This window comes from Nansenia antarctica (assembly GCF_963989245.1).
Source record: "Nansenia antarctica genome assembly, chromosome: 6".
NCBI lineage: Eukaryota > Metazoa > Chordata > Actinopteri > Argentiniformes > Microstomatidae > Nansenia > Nansenia antarctica.
This window is the reverse complement of record NC_137676.1, coordinates 70,921,072-70,928,571: the sequence shown is the minus strand read 5'-3', so window position 1 is coordinate 70,928,571 and position 7,500 is coordinate 70,921,072. Positions and strand designations below refer to the sequence as shown.

The 7,500-nt window shown below is 45.2% G+C and overlaps 1 pseudogene across 1 annotated transcript in view; it reads left to right on the top strand.

Moving 5' to 3' along the window:
* LOC308160910 (adhesion G protein-coupled receptor L3-like) overlaps positions 1 to 7,500 on the top strand; it is a 116,989-nt pseudogene that overhangs the window by 41,563 nt on the left and 67,926 nt on the right. The window contains exon 4 of the transcript in view: positions 2,840 to 2,949. The product of the transcript in view is annotated as an adhesion G protein-coupled receptor L3-like (transcript). The remainder of the gene's footprint in view (positions 1 to 2,839; positions 2,950 to 7,500) is intronic.

The following is a 7,500-nucleotide window of genomic DNA, read 5'->3' as shown; positions in this document are numbered from 1 at the left end:
GAGACAAAGGCAAGGAAAGAGGAGACTTAGAGAAGGTCTGGGCGGAAACCATGATTACAACACACCTTATATGATGTGTGCACCAAGATTTAACACTAGAACACCCATGGGTGACCAAGTCAGTAAAACATCTTTGCACTCGATCAAATTTCAGGATCCTCCTTTCATGGCTTTTCCTAGATATGTGCGTTCTACCTCCCGGTATCCTTACATGTTCAAGGATAAAGTATAAATATATAAGTATAAAGCTATTTTGCCGTTTTTCTGTGTTGGAGGCAGGCTAATTTACAAGGCAGCCAACTAGCGCTCTTTGTGTGTAAATAGCAGATTCCCGTTGTCAAGATGGGCACGGCTGTTCTAGTGTTAAGCTTAAGATGTTCATATTCCCCCATATTCCCCCAGGGCCATCCAGGCCCTGAACACAGCAAAGACCTAGGTTCTAATTAATTAATTAATACATTTTAATTTTAATTCTGGGCCCTGGACAGTCTGGACGGATTGATGGCAGCTGCTGGACTGAAAAAAACAGGTGTAGTGCTGAGGCACAAATATGTACATTTCAAGCCTGCAAACTGCGACACTTTAAATTAATGTGCAATAACACTATGTGCAATATGACAACCCTAGTCGTCTATCTGTACAGTATAGTATAGTGGATAGTGTACATAGCCTTTATTTATGTAAACCAGCTCCTTTCCCTTCTTGTGTTTTTTTTTCTTTTTTTTCTTTCCTAGCACCATGGGAGCCACCCCTCCTAAATTTCGTTGTTTGGTACCTGTACTATAGCAATGACAATAATAAAGACCATTCCGACCATTCGACCATTCCATTCGTTACATTTAAACACCTTTCGACGGCGCCTAGCCAGCAGTGTCTTCTGACACTAGCGCCACAGTAAGCACACACACGTCCCCACAGTACACGGATGTGGCTGTTCAGTAAGCTTAGCTACGGTATGCTAATATCGAAGTAGATTAGTGTCCACGTACTGTATGTCTGATGTATGTGTGATACGCCGTTATGTTAAACACAGGTTGTTACATGGAGGAGTTGGACTAAGGGAGGTTGGAGTTGTCATTAGGTATTCTCACTGCTAGAAGCTCGCTGGCCTTCATTTAAATGTCGTGGTGGTTCTGACGGGTGGAGGGAGAGGGAGAGATGGAAGGAGGGAGGGTGGGTGGGAGGAATGGAGAGAGAGAAGGAATATTTAGATATTCATATGAGGGAGGAGGAAATTGCTATTCAGTGTCAGAAATAGCCCCAGTAGGAGTTCTCTATCCCTTATTTCATCAGAAAAAATATTATTTTCTTCATTCAACCTTAAAGCAGGAAGTCATATCGAGATGAGGGGGAAGATATTGCGGAAGTCTGCGTGTGCGCGTGTGTGTCAAGCAGACAGGCCGACAGGATAGAAATGGCACCTCTTTGATGGCGTTGATATCGCCGCCTTGTAAACGGTTCTATAAAGGACTTTGTGGCACCTCACCTTAAGGGAGACATAAAGAAACCTATTTTTTTATAACTGTGTGCGTGTGCACGTGTGTGTGTATGGGTGCATGTATTTGTGTGTGTGTGTGTGTGTGTGTCTGTGTGTGCGTGTGCGTGTGTGTGTATGGGTGCATGTTTTTGTGTGTGTGTGTGTGTGTGTGTGTGTGGCTTTAGAGGCGGGGTTTATGATATTACATTTCCTGTACTGGTTTACGAGGTTCACAGGAGGGTGTCCTAGATGTTTAATTAACGAAACCCCCACGTAAACAGCTAGCTCATACCACACACACACACACACACACGCACACGCACACGCACACGCGCCTGCACCTCACACAAACACACGCACCCCCCCCCCCCTCCACCCCCCCCCCTCCACACGCGCACCCCCCCCGCCCCCACACACACACACACACACACGCACTTCACACACACGCGCCCGCACCTCACACACACACACACACATCCCCCCCCACACACACACACGCACCCGCACCTCACACACAAGCACACACGCACCTCTCCCCGTCCCCACCCACACACGCGCACCCACACACACGCACCCTCTGCTGACATAAACCGGTGTTAATGACAGTGGAAAGTACTTACTCTGGTGTGTGTGTGAGTGTGTGTGTGTGTGTGTGTGTGTGTGTGTGTGTGTGTGTGGTCGGCCGAGGCCCCTTGATAATGGGAATTAATTACCTGTGTCTGGAGGGCACAATGGGCTTCCCTTCAGCTTGTTGTCCTTTCCTCCTCCACACACTGTTATTATTCAACGCTAATGTGGATGGAAACCTGTCTGTGTGTGTGTGTGTGTGTGTGTGTGTGTGTGTGGGGTGTGTGTGTGTGTGTGTGTGCGCGTGTGCGCCCGTCTGTGTGTGTGTGTGTGTGTGTGTGTGTGCGCCCGTGTGTGTGTGTGTGCGTGTGTGTGTGTGTGTGTGTGTGTGTGTGTGTGTTTGTGTGTGTAGGGAAATATCATATGAGCTAGTTGTTTATGCAAGGGCTTCATGACAATGCCTCCTGTCAGTTTGCTTTTGTTTATTGGATACAAAGTGTGTGTGCGTCTGCCTCTGTGTGTGCGTCCGTGTGTGTGTGGGTGCATGTGTGTGTGTGTGTGAGTGTGTGTATGCTTGTACTTGCTGTGTGTGTATGCTTGTACACTTACTGTGCGTGCGTGCGTGCGTGCGTATGTGTATGTGTATGTGTATGTGTATGTGTATGTGTATGTGTATGTGTATGTGTATGTGTATGTGTATGTGTATGTGTATGTGTGTGTGTGTGTGTGTGTGTGTGTGTGTGCTGTGTGTGTGTGTGTGTGTGTGCTGTGTTAACGTGTACCGTGTGTCTCCAGGTGTAACAACAGGACCCAGTGTGCCGTGGTGGCGGGGCCGGACGTGTTCCCAGACCCCTGCCCCGGGACCTACAAGTACCTGGAGGTGCAGTACGAGTGTGTGCCCTACAGTGAGTACTACATACTACATACTACATACTACATACTACATACTACATACGTATACTATATATGTAGGGTATATAAACCTAACCCTATACGAGTGTGTGCCTTACAGTGAGCACTCAAACATACCATATATTTATATATCAAATCAAATCAAATCAAGTTTTATTTGTATAGCGCATTTCTCACAAGATGTGATGCGCTTCACATGATGACAGAACACGCAAGCAGGCAAGGGTAGAAACCTGTACACTGTGCATCCAGGAAAAGTCCCTTGCAGCCCTCGACTCATAGAGCGACTACTACCAGTTTGCCTACCAGCACCCAGCATATTATACTATATAGTGTATGTAGGGTATATACTGTATACCTAACCTAACCCTATACATACAGGGTGTACCTGCAGTAAGTACTCATACTATATATGTATATATTTATACTATATACTGTATGTAGGGTACGGTATATAAACCTAACCTAACCCTATACATATACAGTATGGCCCCTACAGTGATTACTCATACATACTATGTGACAGCTGCTGGTGAAAAGTGCAACCAGTAGCCAAAGTCATTTTTCAGTTTTACATGTGCTTAAACTACAGATTGTAAGCTTTAAAATGATGTGTCATACATTGAAATCGGAGAAAAATTGAACATATATGTAGGGTATATAAACCTAACCTAACCCTATATACGTATGTATACAGGGTGTACCTAATGAAGTGGCCGGGGAGTGTAAATCTATACTACTAGTCATATCGTTACCTTCTTAACGATGGCTTAAGTCACTTTTTTGAGGAGTTCTTGTTTTTGCTTGAATATCATGTGTTCTAGATTTGGTTCAGTTTATTCTGTTTTTCGCAAAACTTGAAAATATGACTTTTACAATTATTTTAAGAAGGTGACGATATACTACTTATATCTATACTACTCATTTTAATAATAATAAATATAATAATAATAATTGTTTTGTCTGGAGCTTTTCTCAGTACACAAAGAGACTACATCCCATGGAGAGAACAAGAATAGATGGATACATCAAAAATGAAACAAAAGCACAGTCAGTAAAAACAACAACAATATGAGTAGTTGAAGATTAAAAGCAAGTTTAAAAGGATGGGCTTTTTGAGGGATCGTTTGAAGTACCAGAGCTTGCTGGATTCTTTGATGTGATCTTAACAAGCGCACACCTATACTATTCATCTATACGTCTATACTGCCGCGCATTCATCAGTTTAATATACACCGTATGCCTTTAAGCAGAATGTTTTTTCCGAAGTGAGTAAAGTTGTTTTGTACATATGGGCCCAGTGGGACTTCGAACCAACTACCTTTGCATTGGAGAGACACAGTGGGAGGAGCATGTTCTCACACACACGCACACGCACACACACACACACACACACACACACACACACACACACACGCATGCACGCACACACACGCACACGAGACACTGGGTAAGGGCGGAAAATGTGAGGAATGATCGAGCGACTGTGACGGCAGGAAGACAGACAGACAGGAAGGAAGGAAGGAAGGATGGATGGATGAAAATGTAGCAGGGACAGGCTAGGATGACAGGATGATGACAGCTCCCACTGTGACCCCGTGACCTCTGGCTCTGTGCTGACAGCAGGGGGGGCGGCGGGGGCAGACAGCACAGGACAAGCTCATTGTCAGGCCCGGGGCGCGATGGGGGAGAGTATCAAACACTCAGTCCCTCCATGCATCCCGATGAGCCTGTCCTCTGGTTTGAGAGGTTTGGTTTGAGAGGTTTTTCGATTGGGCTGAAGTCATCTGCATTACGTCAAACGCGTTGAGGACTGGAATTACAAATAACATGGTTTACTCTCTGGTCTTCTGTACAATTATTGCTGTCATGACATAAAAACCGAGAGGGTTGAGAGGCAAGGCGAGTTTATTTGTATAGCACATGTCATACAACAGGGGCAGTATACAGAGTAGATTGTCCTACAAAGACGCTTCGATTTAGATTTAGTAATCTAAAAATGAATTAGACCCCTATACTTTCTTTTATCTATTCTCTACTCGATCTTTTCAGTTTGTAAAGCGTCTTTGAGTGTCTAGAAAAGCGCTATATAAATCTAATGTATTATTATAGGATATTAGGATAGTCCTACAATAGTCCCATAATAGTCCTATTATAGTCCTATTATAGTCCTTTAATAGTTCCATAAAGGCCTACAATAGTCCTAGTCCCAATCCTTGTCCTATAATAGTTATTTAATAGTCCTAGGGCCAGTTTCACAGACAAGGCTTAAGCCTAATCCTGGACTAAAAAGCATCTTCAATGGAGATTTTACATTGAAAGTGTGATTTAGTCCAGGACTAGGCTTAAGCCTTGTCTCTGAAACCGGCCCCTAGTCCTATAATAGTAACCATAATAGTCATATGAAGCACTGGGTGTGAAGGAACACACTACCATACCCTATACACATACTATACTATACGAGTATTCATCTCAGGTGGCTCGTAGACACTAGAAAAGGGGACACACAATTTCACATGTTCCTGTTGCGTGTTCACCATGGTGATCTTGACGACATCGTTTCTCACTCTCCCACATCCACTTCAGACGACGCGTATCAAAGTACAACTCCTGGCATCAGTCCTCCTCCAAGACAGCCAAGTCGGTTTCCCCCCGGTAACATTCAATTACGTCTGGGTAAATAGGCCCTGCCGTTTCAGGTGACGCGCAGATTAAATAATCCCACTATCAGACGCCTCCACCAAGCAGATGGAAACAGCAACCTGACACCTCCTTAATGTTCCCGCCTTATTGAGTTGCCTGCCTTTTGTGTGTGTGTGTGTGTGTAGGTGTGTGTGCGTGTGTTTGTGTGTGTGTGCGTGCATGTGTGTGTGTGTGCTGGCTTGGCATCTGGGTGTGTGTTTCTGCCTCTGCATCTATGAGAGAGAGAGAGAGAGAGAGAGAGAGAGAGAGAGAGAGAGAGAGAGAGAGAGAGAGAGAGAGAGAGAGAGCCCCGTAGTGCATAGTGATCCCTGTGTAATGTTGCGACATTATTGAGTTGCCCCGAAGAACAACACGGCACGCAGGAAAAAGAGTTCCAGGCTGATCTGATAACGTTCACCCCCCCGCAGGCTCTGGCTCCACCTGAACCCACAGCCATTAGCCGGCTCTGCTAACAGCCATAGGGGAGTGCATTAGGGCCCTGCATTAGCAACAGAACTGGACATAGAGATAGAATGAGTAGAACAGTCACGCCCGTTCAAATCAAATCATTCCATGGTGGGGTGTACCCTAGGCGGCCATCTTGTGGTGCACCTTTTGGAAGTTTTATTCAACTTTATTAACAACCGAACGCAACCAGACTGACATCGGAATGTTCCGTCAAATGATGCTTAGCCAAGCTCAACACAACTGACATCGGAATGTTCAGTCAAACGATGCTTTAGTTGCTATGGCGCCGGCCCTTGAACGGTTCGATTCCCCTCTGTGTCTTTACACACGTGGTAACAATGATTGTGCAATAACTGTACAAAGCTATGATAAGCTATCATATATATATATACTCGCTTCGCTTCGTGCCTAACCACCCCGCTAGCTGTGCCGATATCCACGATATACCACAGCTTCTCGTCCCATAACGCTTAAATAAAAGCTATAATAAGATATACAATAATAAACTTGAAACTTGAAGCTTTGGGCTTCAATATCACATTGGCCAATCAACGGCTTCGTTTCAGCTGTGGGCTAGGCGTGTGGATATTGGTAACACAGCAAGCAAGGTTCAATATTCGAGGTTGCGGGGGAGAGAGAGGAGGGGGGCGGGGGTGGAGCTAAGTGATATCTGCTAACAACCCATCAGTGTAATTGGCTGTTGGTCACCTCCGGGCCTCACATGTGTTCAATCATCGGAGGCTCTGATTGGACCGTTATCTTCTCCAGATGCTACCTGGGGATGCTACTTGGGTTTGGGGGGGGGGCTGCTTTCTTTTATTTTCTTCACATGTGTTGCCAAGGCCTTAGAAGTCCTGGAGGATTTTAATACAGGTAATTAAATTATGTATGCTCCCAATTTGTGGTGATATTTTTGCTCCAGTTTTTCTTTTCTTTCTTTTTTTTTTAAGGTTTGTTGGCTCTCTCTCTTTCTCTCTTTCTCTCTCTCTGTCTCTGTCTCTGTCTTGGCTTCTCTCCAAAGCTCATTACACGGCACGCTCCAGCTCTCTCTCTCTCTCTTTCTCTTTCTCTCTCTCTCTCTCTCTTTCTCTCTCTCTCTCTCTCTCTCTCTCTCTCTCTCTCTCTTACTGTCGGGGTTTTGGCAGGAAGCACTTCCCTTGAACTTCCTGTGGATACACGCATTCATGGTACCTTCTGTCATGTCTCCGATGTTCAATTAGGCATTATAAACTTGTCACGACCCCTCATAGAAACCTATACACGTCACGACCCCTCATACCACCCTATACAGACACATTAGGGGAGGCTACCAGGCGTGTTTGATACCATTCCACCCCATGCATCACAATGAGCTCGACCTCCCATTTCTACCTCCCCCAGCCTCCCCTGACGAG